Source organism: Pinus tabuliformis, chromosome 5_2 (assembly GCF_031772625.1).
Source record: "Pinus tabuliformis cultivar Carrire ecotype Pingquan chromosome 5_2, CPIR1, whole genome shotgun sequence".
Classification (NCBI taxonomy): domain Eukaryota; kingdom Viridiplantae; phylum Streptophyta; class Pinopsida; order Pinales; family Pinaceae; genus Pinus; species Pinus tabuliformis.
In genome coordinates, this window is record NC_142306.1 from 620,540,897 (window position 1) to 620,560,501 (window position 19,605).

Consider the following 19,605-nt stretch of genomic DNA (forward strand, 5'->3'; position numbering starts at 1 on the left):
GGTGGATGATCCCAGCTTGGTTGAGAGATAGATGTATGTATGAATCCTTGGTGATAGAAAGGTCATTCATGATAGAGTCATGTTCTTCTTGTAAGAACATCTTTTTGCAAACCTTGCTTATAGTCAGAGGGAGCATGAACAAGCATATTCAGCAGAGCAGAGATTTTAGCATGTTCTCATAAAGAGCATGGTCAGATTGGTACACCATGGCACATACAAAGGGGGAGCTCATTCAGAGACTTCAGCAGATACTCAGGGGGAGTATGGACAACCGAATGTATATCAAGGAAAGAGTATGTCTTGATCCGCCCTTTTCCCTTGATGTCAAAGGGGGAGAGTGATTTTGGTGTTGTTGCCATCAAGTCCAAAGGGGGAGATTGTTGGCATTATGATGCATGTGTTGTACTTGATGGCAACCCACTCATAGAAGAACTACAGAAGAGATATCAGATGGGCCATAATACATGGGATGTAGAGCAGATTCATCAGGAATGCCAACCATAAGCAAAGAGGCACAGATAGAGCAAGAGGAGCCAAGAGGAGCCAAGAGGAGCCATATATATGTATATGTCACATATATATGCCAACCATAAGCAAAGAGGCGCAGATAGAGCAAGAGGAGCCAAGAGGAGCCATATATATGTATATGTCACATATATATGCCAAAGAAGAGGAGCATACACAGCTATCGGGAGCCTATCGGAGTAAGAAAGGCACTCTCATATGCAAGGAGGTCTTTGGAAGACACTACCAAGCCAGAAGAGCATATCGGGAGCTTATCGGGAGCCATCGGGAGCCATCGGGAGCAACAGACAGAATTATTGGGAGCGCAGACAGAGTCATCGGGAGCCATCGGGAGAACAGAAGCAGTTATCGGGAGCCATTGAGCCATTGGGAGCTTATCGGAGCAATAGAGGCACATTCTCATATATAAAGAGCTTATTGGGAGGAATCGGGCGTATAAAACCTTTGGATGCATGCTTAATCATTATCAGAAGTCATCAGGCCATATATGCATGCTTTAATTCTATCAGGAGTTGTTTGGCGATTAAAACCCATATATGCATGTATTAACACTATCGGGAGTTGTTGGGCGCCCAAATCCCATATATATGCATTTTTATAATCAAAGGCATTTCCCCTTTTTGGCGGATAAACACAGTTATATGTGTTAATATATATATTTCGACATATATGCGCGTCGGGGGATCGGCTATGTGACACCGCTGAAACCTCCGATTGCAATGGACCCGATGGTGGCATTAATTTGGTGTATAATAATATCGCGTCCGGATAAAGGGTCGCCCACCCCAATCCTCTGATTGCGATAACTACGCGGACCCGATGGTGGCATTAAACTTGGTGTATAATAATATCGCATCCGGCATATATCGCAGTGCTTAAAAGCCCTGCCTCACCTGAATGCCGATTGCGATAAGAGGAGGCGGACCCGATGGAGGTATTAAAGGCAGTCTATAATAATATCGCATCCGCGACAATCGCTCATATTATAAAGGCTTCCCACATCCAATCGCCGATAGCGATAAGAGGAGCGGACCCGACATATATATAAAGCAAGGTTAATTGCCATATCGCATCCGATCCATCGGATCGGCCATCGGCAATAGACGATGTTATGTGCATGCGCCGATAGCGATAAGGTTGCGGACCCGATGAAGGCATTAAAAACAGTTTATAATAATATCGCGTCCGTCATATCGGAGAGTTGTGTATCGCAGCACCTGAACGCCGATTGCGATAAGCAAGCAGACCCGACAGGCATATACAACATGATTCAATGTAATATCGCGTCCATAGGAGGATCGGCCTATCGGCCATCGACGATGTCTTGAGAAGCGGACCCGATATATTTTAGATGCGGGTTTAATATTGCTTGAAGTCCGCCTTTTAGTCGTTTGGACTGTTTTTCATCATTTTTCCTTGTTTTATCACTTAAGTCATCGTTTAAGTGATCGGTCCAAGCTATTGAGCCCCAGGTTTTCGGATCCCCTGTATTGGTAATCTACGGTTTCGATTCTTTGTTTTAACAAGAGCTTGACTATATAAGAGGAAAGGAGATCGTTTGGCATTACATCGGTGAATGTTGAAGATCTTACGAAAGAACAGTTCTGAGACACTTGCGATCGGTTGGGGAGTGATGGTTGAGATCTCATCAGCGCAGTCTGGGTATGCTTGAAGCCTGAAAATCATCTATTTGCAGGAGTGATACGGTACACAGAGCAGGAGACTGTGCAGGCGCATATACCCGCATACTAGGGAGAAGCACAGGCGCAGATGTTCACAGATGTTTTGGTGAAGTCGCAATCCCCGGTTGAGATTTGTTTTATCTGCCTTTGACTAATCTGCAGAGTTCTGGGTGTGCAATATTATGTTTATCCACTGTATTGAGTTCTGATATCGACATGATTAGCCTCTGTATTGATGATTGACTAGATTGGGTGATAACTATCGTAATATACTTATATGTGGTATTGGGTGATTCAAAAGATTGATTGATTATGTGCTTCAATGATATTAAAGGGTCCAGTATGAAAATTGGATGAAACGTGGCCTTTCAGATTATGTACTGTGCTTCAGGTGTATCCAGTCTGAAAATGTATGAAACGTGGTACCTGGAGGAAAGAAGATTGTAGGTTAGCGCCTACGTACTAGTATCTTAGCTAGTACAAAAGAGCATTGTAGTAGGTAGTAGCCTGCGTACTAGTAAATGGATCGTCTAGTACAAGATCTATGGGAGTTCTAGCTCTCTACAGGTAGAAGCCTGCGTACTGGTATAAGACTGCACCAGTACAGAAATATTGTAAAAGGATTTTCTTATTAATATTGAGATGACTTATAGCAGGTGGTTTTCTTCCGCATTGGGTTTCCACCTTATATGATGGTGTTCATGTGTATGGTTTGTGTGTGATGATCTGTTCTATTTTACTGCACCTGTTTTCTGTTAATATGGTTGACAATGTTCTAATGCACTCATTGAAGATCAATTAATTGAATCATAAGTTTATTGAACTGAAGCAGCATATATGAATCAGAGTTTGGAAATGAAAAGTTTTATTGAGTTAATAATACTGATTCACACCCCCCCCCTCTCAGTATTATTTCCAACAATCTATATGGATGATTTTACACCTTATGGCTGTGATTTTCAAGAAGCCCTGTCTAACCTAGGCAAAGTGTTGCACAAATGCATCGAGATGAACCTGTCTCTCAGTCCTGAAAAAATTGTAAATTCTTAATGACTACAGGGACCGTGATAGGTCATTCAATATCTCAACAAGGATTGCACGTGGCCCCAAAAAAAATAGCTATCATCTAAAGGGTCCCACCTCCTCAAAAGAAAAGAGATGTCAGAAGTTTCCTAGGGTTAGATGGATACTATCGATGGTTCATAAAGGACTTCAACAAGTTGGCCTCTCCTTTATTTGGTCTCTTGGCCAAAGATTCTGAATTTATATGGTCAAAAAGCTGTCAAGAGGCCTTAGACATCCTAAAGGATAAATTAACCATTGCACCGACTCTCCGAGGCCCATATTGGGCCCTCCCCTTTCATATCCATGGTGATGCCTCACACAAAGCCATAAGAGCAGCCCTAGGTCAGATAGATGAAAAACTACCTTATGCTATCAATTTTATCAGTAAGAATTTGTCAAAGGCTGAACTAAACTATATAGTGACCGAAAAGGAACTCTTGGTTGTTGTGCATTCATTAAACAAATTTAGGCATTCTATTACAAGATATCAAACATTTGTGCATACTCACCATGCTACAATCAAAAATTTAATGGACAAACTAGATGTTAATGCTCGAACTATAAGATGGTTACTTTTATTACAGCAGTTTGATCTAACCATTGTTGATAAGCTTGGTAAGGAAAATGTTGTTGCAAACTTTTTGTTTAGAGTAAATTTGCCTATAGGTGAAGAAGGAATGGTGGATGACCAGTTACCAGATGAGCACTTATTTGCTATTTCATTTCTCTCTCCATGGTTTGCTGATATAGCAAACTATTTCCTATCAACACAGTTCTCACCAAACTTGTCCTCCAAGGAAAAGAGCAAGATAGTCAGGAAAAGCACCCCCTTCACTTGGATTGGGGGAAATCTCTTCAAACTTGGCCCAGATCAAATCTTGAGAAGGTGTGCAGGGAGGAGGAAGTCTTTGACATCCTCTTGACCTATCATGATGGGCCTTGTGGAGGTCACTTTGCAGCAAAGAGGACAACATTCAAAGTGTTACAAGTAGGCTATTATTGGCCCACTCTTCATCAGGATGTGAAAAAATACACTAGTCAGTGTGATCAGTGCCAAAGGATGGGAAGGCCAACTCCAAGAGATGAAATGCCTTTGCAGCCTCAAGTGACTTTCGAGCCATTTGACAAGTGGGGCATGGACTTCATTGGGCCTATTGACCCTCCTTCAAAGCAAAAATAGTACATTATTGTGTGCACTGATTATTTGACTAAGTGGGCTGAAACCAAGGCAATTAAGGCAACAATAGAAGAGAAGGAGATTGAGTTCCTAAGGGAGAATGTATTCTACAAATTTGGGTACCCTAGAGAGCTGGTCACAGACCAAGGCAACGAATTTACCTTCAACATGATTGAAGACTTGCTCAGCCATCACAAGATCAAGCATAGAACCTCCAGTCCCTATCACCCACAAGCTAATGGGCAAGTGTAGTTGACCAACAGAGCACTGGAGGGCATCTTGACCAAAGTGGTAAGTAGCAATAGGAAAGAATGGGCAGAAAGATTAGTTAAGGCTACCTGGGCCTATAATACCAGATGGAAGACCACAACTAGATTCTCACCCTATGAGTTGGTCTATGGGAAAGAGGCCTTGTTGTCCATTGAATTTGAGTATAACACATTAAGGATGGAAGCCCAACTAGATCTGGATCTCACCAGTGTGTAGAAAGAGAGATTGTTCTAGTTGAATGGTTTCGATGAATTCAGAATGCGGGCCCTCCTACATATAGAGGTAGTTCAACTTCAAAGGAAGACCTGGCATGATAAAAATATCAAGGAGAAGCAATTTCAAGAAGGCGATTGGGCGTTGCTATATGATTCTAGGTATAAATACTTCAAGGTCAAGTTAAGGACAACATGGCTAGGACCATATGTTGTGGATAGATGCCATGATAATGGTTCAGTTTAAAATCAGAACCATAGATTAAGAGGCCATTCCTTTGCATGTTAATGGACACCGATTGAAAATTTATAAGAGACCTTTATCAAAACAAGAGTTCATTGATGATATCAATAAAACAGTGATGATAGTGGAGCAAGTTCCAGCTCCTCACTCATCAAAACATTGAGAAAAGGAAAAAAGAATAACGACTCATGTGAAAACCTCCATGAGGCGCCTGAGTCCCATCATTGGATTGAAAACCTCTTGAGATGGCTCAGCGCTGTCAAAAAGAAAAAGAAAAAAAGAGGAAAAAAGAGAATAGGAAATATCCCTGGGTGAAAACCTCTCTTGAGGCTCCCATGGCAAATAGCTAGGGTGAAAACCTCTCAGAGGCAGCCTAGTTGTTTTTCAAAAAAAAAAAAATTATGTTAGGTCCCTATACTACTAGTGTAACCCCTTATTGTTATTAGTGCAACCCCCTTATTATATTGTTGTGCCCATGTAGTCCCCATATTTTTATTATTGTGCCCCATAGAAGCTCATTATTGTTATTATTATGCCCTTACATTATTATTGTTATGTCATCTTTGATTATATTATGACCCCTTAGACTCCTATATATAGAAAGGAGGTCTTGTCATTTGTATCATCCAAGAATTGTTCATTTGTGTAATGTAAAGGAGGTTTCCCCCTCGAAGAGGCTGAATTCTAAGGCGTTGATCTACCTTTTCTATCGTTTTGTGAGCTGGTTTCATAACATTTGGAATTAGAGCTTTGGATTCTAGGGTTTCGCTGCTCCAAACAGGTCATCATGGCATTTTCAATATAACATTTCTGCTACGAAGTTTCAAAAGCTAAAACAAAAACCCATTTGAGAAGAAATTGGTCTACACCTCAGGTCTGAATTTCAGATCTTGTCTCACTATATTTTCGGAGATATGGTCTGAGGAAGTTAGGGTTTTTGCAAGCTCTAGAATTTCCTCTAAAACAGGTCATCATCAAAATTTTGCTATAATCTATTTTTTACAAAGGTTAAGACTTTGAAATTAAAAACCATTTGAGCCAAAATCGTGGGGAAGGTCTGGCCCAAATTGCAGACCTTGTTTCGCTATAGTTTCAGAGATATAATCCAGGACATTTAGGATTTTTTCAGGCTCCTAAATTACATCCCAAACAGGTGACCTGAGAAAAATCGTCATAATTGTCTCTCTAAGCATCAGATGGAAATTTCATAAGAAGTTGCAGAAAGACGATGGACGGTAGGTTTCTTTATATATTTTTCAGATCTGAAGGTAGAAACAGTGACACGTGACACTTCATACAAGTTAGCTCTTTTGAAAAGGTATATAATTAGCTCATCTTGGGATATTTTGCATAACTCTTTCTTAGAGAATCCAATTTCGATCATACTAGTGGCATTGGAAAGAGGATGCAGAGGGCTACTGTAGGTCATGATTTCAGAATTGAAAGATCCAAAATTACAAAGTTACAGTCATTTCAGGATCGAGCTCATAAAATCAAGAAAAGGCGATATGAGGAAGTTTGATGGCAAGGATCTGGTAAATTGGATACTACAGATGGAGCAATATTTTGATCTACATGAGGTGCAATTGTTACAAAAGGTACGAATTTCATCTTCACATTTAGAACCATATCAATTTTTATGGTATAAAGGGCTTCATTCTCGTAAACCACTTATTATGTGGTTAATTTTCACGGAGGAAATGATAGCACATTATCAGGATACAAAGAGAAACACCTTCTTTAGCCAATTGATAAATCTCAAACAAAAGTGTTCAATGGCATAGCACATTGAGGACTTTCAAAAATTAAATATAAGGGAAAATGATATTCGAGAGAAGCAAAGGATTGATGTCTCCATAGGGACTTTAAAGTATAACATTCAACATGAGGTTCATCTTTGGGAACCTGATCCATTGGAGAAGGAATTCAGGTTGGCAAGAAAAGTGGAAATCAAAATTATGGCAACTAGGAAGTCTACCCCTCACAACTATAAAGATGGAAGTGTTGTTTCTCCTAGCCTTCCACAACCTGCAAGGTTGACACCACAACAATTGGACGAAAAAAGAGAAAAAGGAATTTGTTACAATTGTGATAAAAAATACATTAAAGGTCATAAGTGTGCCAAGAAGAAATTATTTTACATTGATTGTGAAGAGGAGGAAGAAAATGATCAAGAAACATCAAAAGAAGAGGATATACACCAGGAACCAACCCCAGAGAAAGAAGAAATGAATCCGAACATATCTTGTAAAGCACTGGCAAGAATTACCACTCCTCAAACTCTCAAGATAGAAGGACATATCAAGAAGAAAAAGGTTCAAGAAGTGAAAGATCACATCGAGAAAGGAGAAATGAATACAACCATACCTTGTAATGCATTGGCTGGAATTACCACTCCTCAAACTATCAATATAGAAGGACATATCAAGAAGAAATATATTCAAGAAGTGAAAGATCACATTGAGCATCAAAAAATGAATCCGACCATATCTTGTAATGCATTGGAAGAAATTACCACTCCTCAAACTCTCAAGATAGAAGGACATATCAAGAAGAAAAAGATTCAAGCAGTGAAAGATCACATTGAGCATCAACAACAAGTTCTCCAACTTCTAAAGGATAATGACACTTTGGTGCAGAATCAAATGAAACAACAGGCAGATCAAAATCGCAGTGAAAGAAGTTTTGATGTAGACAATTGCGTATTTTTACGGCTACATCTCAAGAAAGCTATTTATGAGAAGGAAATGTTGGCAATACTACATGCACTTAAGAAATGGTGACCTTACCTAATGGGAAGACACTTCAAGGTAAAAATGGATCATGATAGTCTTAAATACTTTTTAGAACAAATATTATCTTTAGAAGAACAAAAAAAATGGGTCACAAATATGTTGGGTTATGGCTTTGAAATCATCTACAAAAAAGGGAAGAAAAATGTTATGTATATGCACTCTCAAGAAAGGATGAGGATGAGGACGAATTGTTTTGTGCTATTTCTATTATCCAACCAAATTGTATAAACGAAGCAAGGGATGAATGGAAGAAGGACGAAAAAGTGTGGCCACTCATTCAAAAGTTGCAGAAGATCCCAGTTCAAACAATATTGCCAGAAATTGAGGAGGAAGGAAAAATCATATTGGAACCTGGAGTAGGCACAGGAACAAGAACCTGACAGCTACGAAATCAATCAATTTCAAAGTATCTCATTAAGTAGAACAACCTACCCACTGAAGATTCCACATGGGAGGACAAGAATTTTATACGGAAGCATCAAGAACCACTCAAGCGTTGAGGACAACACTTTTTGAAGGAGAGGGGCATGTTAGGTCCCTATACTACTAGTGTAACCCCTTATTGTTATTATTACAACTCCCTTATTATATTGTTGTGCCCATGTAGTCCCCATGTTGTTATTATTGTGCCCAATAGAAGCCCACTACTATTATTGTTGTGCCCTTACATTAATATTATTATGTCAGCTCTGATTATATTATGACCCCTTAGACTCCTATATATAGAAAGGAGGTCTTGTCATTTGTATCATGTAAGAATTGTTCATTGGTGTAATGTAAAGGAGGCTTCCCCCTTGAAGAGGCTGAATTCTAAGGCATTGATCTATCTTTTCTACCTTTTTGTGAGCTAGTTTCATAACAAATTAAGTCATGAAATTTCCATTTGCAGGTCAGCAAGAAGGATGGTCAAGGAGAAAAGGAGGATCACCAAGAGACCCCTGTCACTCACATATTTATTTTTCCACTCATTACCATGCATTCCTCCATCATTTCTGTTGTTTTCCCACTCCATTTCTTTAGTTTCCAAAGGGACTGTGTTTTCTACAGGATACCCTATATTCCTACAGAATCCCCTTAAAACCTACAGGATGATCCTGTAGGAATTACAGTGACCCAAAAACCCTATAGGAAGAAGTCCTAAGGAAAATGAATAACTTGCTAGGCCACTAAAATTCACCCTCTTCATCATCAATCACCACACCTTGTCCACCATCATCATCCCTACACTCACAATTAAAAAAATCAGTTTCAAGAGTATTTTTTTCCAGTCTTTGAAAAAAGGGAAACAAAGAGGTATAAAGATTAACACCCTGAATATTCCTTGCTCTCCACACTCCTATTCCTTCTTTCCATCCATGTCACCATCCTCACAACCCCAGCAAGAAGAATGATTAAAGAGTTTTGAGGGAGAAGCAACTACAGGACATCCTGTAGGAAATCCTGTAGCAGCCTATCCCATAGAATACCAATCATACTAGCAACAAGCCTTCAGCATGATGATCCAGGAGCTCCAAAGCAGTAACACCATATCTTCTACCACAGGTACCTGCACAAACAAAGAATCCATTAGCAAACAGCAAGAGGAGGAAGAAGAATAGCATGCAGAAAATACACACAACAACACCTCTACTTTTTGACAACTATAGCATAGCATTGGAACCATAGGTAAGTATCCTGCTCGCTCTCTCATATGCATCATGTAGTAAAAAAATGTAAGGGTTACAAAATAGTTGGTTTATAAGTGAAAAGGTGGCCAGTTAACTTGTCCACCTTCGTTCAGTCAACACATACACAACCGGGTGTCCTCTCACACATGGTTGTAGTCAACTCAAAGATAGAGAAGGATTAGGACAAAAGCGGTTAAAAATACGGTTCTATAAGGTGGGAGCTGATTACGTGGAGTGGAGAATGATGAGGTGGTAGCGGGGACCAACGGTTTAAAAGTGGAAACGTACCTTTGTTGTCAACACACCACCTCACCCCAAATCACCATAAGAGGGAATAAAACATCGTTCCCATGCATTCATGAATTTCACTTCCTCGAAACTCACTCACTGAGGTCACTTTCATACCCAAGAAACCCACCGGAAGAAAAACTCCATCATTTCACTGCACAAGAATTCCTACAGGATTGCACAGGAATTCCTACAGGATACACAGAGACTGTCTACGGGATTGCACCAGAATTCCTACAAGATATATTGACATTGTCTATAGGATTGGCAGAGAAGAGTTCAGAAGGGATATCACAGGAGTTGGCCACTGCAAACAATCTAAAGAGGTAGGCTTTGTAATTACATCCCTCTTTACAAGTAATTGAACTAGAAATCCTCTAAGTTTGACTGAATTTAGCAACTTTGTAAGGGAATTACATACACAATCATTTATGTTTTGGCTATGCATTTGAAAATTGTTTCAACCTTCTCATCTCCTCAAACTTCACCAACAAGATGACAGGAGAGTTTAATAGGAGGGAGCCCACCAACACTATGAGAATCCAACAACACCCCCAAGTTCTTGAAATCTCCACAAGAATCCATGCCACTGTTGTAATAAGGGTCCTCTCTATAGATCTCACCCTTGAGCTCATCAGTAGAGTCCCCGCACTTCCCCTAGGCATCCCATGGAGGGAGCCCACCAACACTATGAGAATCCAACAACACCCCCAAGTGCTTGAAATCTTCACCAAAATCCATACCACTGTTGTAATAAGGGTCCTCTCTATAGATCTCACCCTTGAGCTCATCAGTAGAGTCCCCACACTTCCCCTAGGCATCCCATGGAGGAAAGAAGACAAAGGAGATAGCCAAGTTGCCAAAAGAAAATTCTTTTTAGAAGGTGAGGAACCAAGGACAAAAATGGAGTAAGGAGGGAAAGTCTGCCATATCCATGGAATGAGGTAAGCTACCAACTGATCAAATACATTTCATGTGAGGATAGGTATATTGTGGTCTATGGCTATCATTTTAGGATCCTTGAAGAATTGATATTTGGGGCAAAAACACCCCCTCACCAAGGGCTTAGCATACCATATTTCCTGCTTCAATGGCTCATAGACTTAAGCATCAATGTGAAGGAAGGAAATTTCCAACAGTTAGCTCACCATGGGTTAATTATGATCATTATCGAAGATGACCTCTAGAACCTCATAACTCCTATAACATGGTCAGTTTTCAGAGACATGCCAGTAGAGGATGACATGAAAGCTCTCACTTATGATGTTAGTCCTACTGTCAGTGAAGAGGAAGTAAAGCAGGAAGAGGAAGATACAGAAGGAGATGAGAATGAGATGGATGAAGAAGAAGATGACATAGAGGAACATGATGAATATGAAGAAGAATGGGGAGAAGAGAAGGAGAATGATGAAGAAATAGAGGAGGATGTTAAGGAGGAAACTGATAGAGATGATGAAGATCTACAAGAAGAAGAAGACATGAAGGACATAGAGGAAGAAGGCAATGGAAAAGAGGGGATAGAAAACAAGGAGGAGTCACCTAGGGTGTCTCCAGAAGCCACTGAGAGAGAGGTAGTAGCTTCCCTCACTGCTCTTAGCACCCCAATCAAGAAAAAAGGAAAAAGGCAAAGGCAAACCCCATTATATTTTAGGACAAGAAAAAGCACAAGAATAAGATAGGGGAAACCCCAAACATCAACCAAAATTCCTATTGTGATTGAAGACTCCCCTACACAAAAAGAGAAAAATGCCTTCCCTAAGCCCCCTATCACCTATGTGAGAAGGCATACTACTAGATTGACTTTCTCCAAGGGAAAGGCAATCCTATAGGATACACAGCAAAATCTACAGGAAGCAAAAATAGTCCTATAGGATACTCTGCTGAATCTACAAGAGGCACATAAATTGGAAAGGAAGGTAGGGGAGCAATAAGAAACTAAATAAGAGGACCCAGAGACAAAAGAACCCAACCCCCAACCTAACCTGGACTCCTATTACCGGTTTATTGAAGGAGGCAGGGTCATACCTCAAAAATTTTCCATCCCACTGTTCTTCGAGCTTGAGAAGGAGAGGGCCAGAACTCACCGATGGATGCAGATCACCAAATCAAAGGGGGTGGAAGACATTGGGCACATGGAAGAGACACTCAAGGGGATGGCAAGAGAGCTAAGTGGCTTGAGGGATAGAGACGCTATAATGAGAAATCAACTAGAGACAACTACAGGAAAGAGAGAATAAATTGGCATGTATGGCCAGTCTCTCTTTGGAAGCAATCCAGTGTAGGATGCCAACTAAATCCTATGCTCTCTACCTCAAAGAAAAATGGCTGTAGTTTCAGATTAAGACCCTAGCACAGAGAGGCATCATGTCATTTCAGGACTACAAGCAGTTTATTGATCTTTGTCATCAAAGCACACTAGAAGATAGGGCCAAAATGGCTGAGTTTTATTTGCACAACATGGCCCTCACAAACATGAATGTATGGGACCCTAATGCCAAGCTAGGAGATTTACAATTAATGGCTTTGGAATCATGGATGAACTATGAGGAGTCAAGGGCTACAGACATGAAAGGGATATTGGCAAGAGAGCAAACTAAACCTCATCTGATCAAAGCTGAACAATCAAATCCCATGGCCCTCATCAGTACCCACAATTTGATTGCAAATGATCCTCAGCTGGCACCTAGATATCTTGTTGCCCAAGAGCAAGCACTTTCACATTTTGAGGACATGTTCAAGTTGCTAGGATATGACAGTATACATGATTGCCTAAGGAGATGGAACACACTATCATACAACTTAAAGATAAGATAGTATCACTCTCCTCAAAGGTTGAGAGAGGCACTCAACAGGACACCTATGTATAAGAAATATATTCAAAGGTTGAAGGTCAATTGTATTGGCCTAAAACTCAGTCCACCACTACTCTTATGGATGCTAGAAGGGAGAAAAGAAGAAGAATAAAAGAGGCAGTGGGAGGAGGTAGAAAAGAAAGCATGCTTTTGTGAACAAGAATCAGATACCACAGCAGAGGCATGGGATGTTAGAGAGACCACTAGAGACATGAAGGATATGGATATTGATTAAGTTGCTCAGAGGATGAGCAACACATTCAGTAGGGGGGTGATGATGAGCCTCATCATTGGGTAATTATATATGCCTTAATTCACCTCCTAGCTTTGTCAAACCAAATTTTCTCATAACTTATTACATGTCCTTTATTATTTTTTGTCTATGAGGTGAGTTAGAGTTGGATATTATGCTTTGTAGACTAATATGCATTGAATGCAGGATTAAAGGAGAAAATCAAGGAATTTTGGCAAAGACTAAGGTCAAAACTAAAATGGGACAAGGGATAGGGATTGTAGGAGGTAAATCCTCCTCATTTACTACTCCTCCATTTGAATATTCTTCCATTCATCACATCAGTTCGAAGTGCAAACAGCCAAATCATGAGGACTAGAAGGAAGCCAAGCAAGTGAGAGACAAAGCACTAGTTTATCTCAAGTTTGGGAGCCGAGCCTCCCTAATTTTAAGGAAGAAATTGGGGACATCAGATGTATAAGTAGAGAGGCCTAGGACCTCAGTAAGATTTGGATTTTTCTTGGAAAATGCTAAGCTATTTTCGAGCTGCAATACTTGTGAAAGTTCTCTTGATGTAATTTGTTGTTTTGGTAATCAGAATGAATTTTGTTTTGAGCCAGCAGTGAGTTAACTCAGAGGGATGAAGCTCTTAGGTTAGGTTCCAACCCTAGCAGCCAGGGCTCCTCTTTATTGTACATGTATGTTTAGTGTAGATTCATAGCTTCATTGTTAATTTTCTGTTTAGATGCATTTCCATTAAAATTAGTGTAGATTAGATTGGTTGTTTAATAGCTTGCTTCCATTTGTGCCTTATTTCAAGTAGTAGGTCAGCAAGGAGAAAAAGATCACCACAAGGTTGTTAGAAGGTGTCTTGGCCTCACTTCCTCCCTCTGGGACCATGACTTGAGGAAGGGACCCTTAAGCAACCCCAAAAACACAGATTTCTAGTTCTTTTATGAGCTTTGGAGTTTGTTGTCTTTAATTTAGTATTTGGTTAGTTTTGCAAGGTAGATTTCATTGTCATATTTTTCATCTCCATTTTTGTAGTAGATCTCACTCATGCTTTCATTCCTTTCAGCAACTTTCTTCATGCATAGTATAGGCAGTTGATTCATTAATTCTTCTTTTCTAGTTTATGAAAATGTATCTTGGTTCATAGCTTTTTGGAAGATGCACATGTTTTATGCAGAGCAGGTGCTTCAGGAGGAGACTAAGACTTCATAGCCAGTAGCCACCTTCCACTTCATCCACCTTAGCCATCCCTTGTTTTCACCATCACCTTCACTAGTTTTTCATCATTTTTCATAGAAATTCTCCCAAGCACATTGAGTGAATCTAGCCATCTATTATCTTGGATATTGACTCCTGAGTGATACTAGACCTTCTCCCACTCCATTCCACCCATCACACACCTTTCCTAAGCCTCCCATCACCTCCAACACCTCACATTTAGCTCTCATCTATATCCTGTAGGTTTCTTGTAATTCCAACATAATCATCCTATAGGTTTCTAGTACATCCTGTAGGTTTTCCTCAAACGGCCTTTTTTGAGGCCGAATTGATGGAAAACCTCTAGGAAGTCACCAAAATCCTCTGAGGGGTCCTCCACACCATCCAACCATTTCATAACCCTTATAGCCATCCTCAAACATCCTTAATCCACTTGCCACATCCACAAGAATAATTAGTTTGCATACTTGATTTTGCATAAAAAGACCAAAAAATCAAAAACAGATTTAGTTTAGTCTCTTTACTTGCACATTAGTATTGTTTGATGCTTCTTACTTCTGAAACTTGGATAGTAGCATTTGTTTCATGTTGATTTAGCATTTCTGCCTAGCATAGCTTCTTAAATGGTTAATTAGGGAATGGTGTGATTTAGCATTACATGTTGACCTTCTCCATTAATGCAGTAGAGTAACTCTCTTAGAGTAGATTTACCTTTCTTCCATCAAAGAATCAAGCTTCTTATGAATCCATAGAAGTCTTGCTTGGAACCCCAGTGGTCTCTCACAAGATGAACAATGATAACAGGCATGACCATCACTTTTACTTGTGCATAGAGCATTGTCACCTCCAAGTTTGTACAAACCCCGGGTTGATCAGTAAAGCTGGTAGCCCAAGAGTTGCAACATCATCGCTGTAATATTGGTGCTCATCACTTTTTGGTGCCGTTGTCGGGGAGGTGTCTGAGTAGAATTTGATTATTGCTTTCTTTTCTTCTATTTCTTGTCTTCAATATTTTTCCATTAGTTTATTTCTGCAAAAGTAATCTAGTTGTTTCCTTTCTTTCATTTTGCATTGTCTACTTTCATTTCCATTGTGCAAGCAAGATTTCAATTCAGCAAGTAGCTTTTTCATTATGTCAGTAATTTTCATTCAAACAAAAATTTCAATTCTGCAAGTACTTTCCAAGTTTAAAAAAATACAAAACCAAACCAAAAATATTTCCTTTCATGCCTCGTAGGAATAGGGACAACTTAAGGAATTTTTTTCCAAATACCCCTAGTGCATCCAACAACAACCTTATCTCTTCTTCGGTGGCTGTGAACTAGAGGAACCATTAGGTGAGCAACCTGACATATTTGAAGAACCTACAGGAGAAGAAGAAGAAGAAGAAGAACCCATTCCTACTGAACCAATGGCTAAAAATAGAAATGATAGAGGAAATAGAGAGAGAGTTGAGGGTGCCTTCCCCATCAGGCAAACCAACGGGGACACTAAGATGAAATATATCAGCCCCTCTTCCCTACCTCATTTCCATGGCCTGAGCACAGAGGACCCCGACACTTTCGTATTTGAGTTTGTTGTTATATGCCAAACATATGACTATACAAATGATGAGAAAAAGTTAAAACTATTTCTATCTACCCTCAAGGATGCAGCATTGCGCTGGTTCATGGGTTTACCTAGAGATAACATCATAACTTGGGCAGAGATGCAGCAGGCCTTTAACAACAAATATCGAGACTATTATTGGTCAAAGGATACTAAAGAAGAAATTTTCAGGATGACCATAGGAAATGATGAATCTCTAGAGGATTACAAAGAAAGATTCCAGCTTAGATACAAAAGGGCCAGGTGTACACTTGACTGTGAGTCACTAAAGCTGGTCCTTCTTAGGTGAGTAAGAGAAGATCTTCTGGATACCTTAAATTTGTTAGTAGCAGGAGATATCTACTAATTACCTTATGAGGATATCAAGACTGTCTTTAGAAATGATTCTAGGGTAGCCAGGAAAAAGGGTAGGGGTAGTCAACCTATGTTCAGTACATCGTATTCCAACTCATCCATCAAGGGTGAAATTGGAAACATGCTAGAAGATTTCAAAAGTGAGATGTCGCAAACCCTTGCCTTGCAAATGGATACCATGCACATTAAGAGGAAGCAGGAGGAAGCAGAGAAAGCCTTGGCCATTTCTTGTCCTAGATGCACTAGGAGGCATCCTAGGAATGAATGTCCATTGAACTCTATTGAAATTTGCTCAGTCTGTGAAGAAAAAAACTCCACAGACAAGTGCCCTTATTTGCCCAGAATCAAAGCTATATATCAAGGAGCTGAAGGGGTCACTGAGCAGCTTTGCTACATTAACCAAAGGAGACCTCATGGGCCTAGACCATACCAGCAGGGCATGCAAGGGTCGTCCCATGCATATTACAACCCCAACCAAACCACAACCATACCTTCTTGGGGACCCCGTGCTCATCCTTCCTGGTCTACACCCCCTCCTTGGTCCTATGCATCTCAGTATCACTCCCAGCCAGCTAGCTAGTCATTTCGACCTTATACTCTGCCACAACCTCAGTGGAATGCACTGCCCCAGGGGTGGACAACAATGTTCCAGCTCTATTGCTTTCATCACCTACCCAACCACAGCTGCTACACTCTACTCCACCCAAGCAACCACATATGCCTACCCATCCAAATCTGAACCCAAACAACAGGCAAGCTCAGCAAGTATATAGTGGAGAGACGTCATATCCAACTTATGCTATGGAAATCTAGGAGATTAACCTCAAATCTAGGAGAGTTCTCCTGGATAATCAACCCCCCCCTCCAACTAGGGAGGTTGAGAGAGAAATAGAGGAAAGAAAACTTAAATTAAATCCACCCTTTCCTGAGAGATTAGCCCAACCACTCTAGCCTACCCCAAAAGAGACTAAACTTCTAGGAGAATTGAAAAATCTATGTGTAAAGATCCCACTTCTCCAGGCAATAAAAGATGTTTCTATTTACAATAAGTTGATTAAGGAGAGTGCTTCAAGCATCCAGGGAGGCAAAAAATGATGCCCCTACCATTAATGTCATTGGGAAACTGTTCTACTTAATGCTGGGGCAGATAATCTGTCCAAAATATTTGGACCTTGGAAGCCCTGTAGTAGATGTGTACATCAATGGCACCATTGTCCCACAGACTCTAATCGATCTTGGGGCTGCCATTAATATGATGACCAAGGACACCATGCTCAAGCTCAACCTCCAAGGTTCATTGAGGAAGACCACAATAGTTCTGCAACTTGCAGACCATTCCACAGTAACCCCTGAGGGAATTGTGGAGGATGTGATGGTCTCCATTGACTCTTGGGAGTACCCTACAAATTTCCTAGTTCTCCAACCTAAGGCTAAGCTTATTGGTTACCCTCTTATCCTTGGGAGGCCATGGTTAGCCACTTTCGATGCTTACATTAGCTGCAGAGTTGGGAATATGACCATCAAGAATGGGCATATGTCCAAGTAGTTAGTCCTATACCCTCCTACTCAACCTTCTCTAGAGCATGACTTACCTTTATGGTTGGAGGAGGAGGAAGAAGATGAAGTTTATTCCACCCAACTTTATACTTTAGAAGCAACCATGGGAGGAGGACAATAGGATGAGGATGACTTGATTGAACACCTACTTCAAAGTCCAACTCCCAGTTCATTACCCTTAGAAGAAGCAATAAAGGAAACCAAGAAAAATCATCCGATTGACTTATGCTTGGCCGATTCCAACCCACTCCATGTCAAAACCATAGAATTTGGCGTAGAGAGAAACTTGAAAATCAATCCATCTTTTTCTTCTCTCCAAGAAGAGAAGTTATGCAACATGTAAAATGAAAATCTAGAAGCCTTCGCTTGGAGTTACAAAGAAATGAAGGGATTACACCCCTTAGTGTGTACTCACCACATATGCATCAAAGAAGGTTGCAAGCCAGTCCGACAACCACAAAGGAGGATGAATCTAGCTCTTAAAGATATAGTCAAAGAAGAACTGCAAAAACTACTAGATGCATGATTCATTTACCCTATCTCCGACAGTGAGTGGGTCTCTCTTTTGGTGTTAGTTCCCAAGAAAAATGGTAAGTGGAGAATTTGTGTCGATTACAGGGGGTTGAAAAAATCCATAAAGAAGGATCATTTTCCTTTACCCTTCATTGACCACGTGCTAGATGGCCTGGCAGGGAAAATGTTTTTTTCTTTCCTAGATGGATTCAGTGGGTACAACCAAATCCAGATTTGCCTAGAAGACCAGAATAAAACCACATTCATTTGTCCTTGGGGTACTTTTTCCTATAGGGTCCTTCCTTTTGGCCTATGCAATGCCCCTGCCACTTTCCAAAGAGCAGTCTTGAGAATTTTCGGAAAATTAGTCCATGATGCGGTGGAGATCTATATGGATGATTTTACACCTTATGCCTATGATTTTCAAGAACCCATGTCTAACCTAGGGAAAGTTCTACACAAATGCATCGAGATGAACTTGTCTCTCAGTGCTGAAAAATGTGAATTCTTAATGACTGCAGGGACCGTGCTAGGTCATTCAATATCTCAGCGAGGATTGCACATGGACCCAAACAAAATAGCTATCATCCAAAGGGTCCCACCTCCTCAAAAGAAAAGAGATGTCAAAAGTTTTCTAAGGTTAGCTGGATACTACCGAAGGTTCATAAAGGACTTCAGCAAGTTGGGCTCTCCTTTGTTTGGTCTCTTGGCCAAAGATTCTAAGTTTATATGGTCAAAACTATCAAGAGGCCTTAGAAATCCTAAAGGATAAGTTAATCACTACACCGATTCTCCAAGGCCAAGATTGGGCCCTCCCCTTTCATATCCATGCTGATGCCTCACACAAAGCCATGGGAGTAGCCCTAGGTCAGATAGATGAAAAACAACCTTATGCTATCTATTTTACCAGTAAGAATTTGTCAAAGGCTGAACTAAACTATACAATGACCGAAAAGGAACTCCTAGTTGTTGTGCATTCATTAAACAAGTTTAGGCATTATATTATAGGCTATCAAATATTTGTGCATACTGATCATGCTGCAATCAAATATTTAATGAAAAAACCAGATGTGAATGCTCGAACTATAAGATGGTTACTTTTATTACATCAGTTTGATCTAACCATTGTTGATAAGCCTGGTAAGGAAAACGTTGTTGCAAACTTTTTGTCTAGAGTAAATTTTCCTATAGGTGAAGAAGGAATGGTGGATGACCAGTTACTAGACGAGTATTTAATTGTTATTTCAGTTCTCTCTCCATGGTTTGTTGATATAGCAAACTATTTGGTATCAGTACAGTTCTCACCAAACTTGTCCTCCAAATAAAAGAGTAAG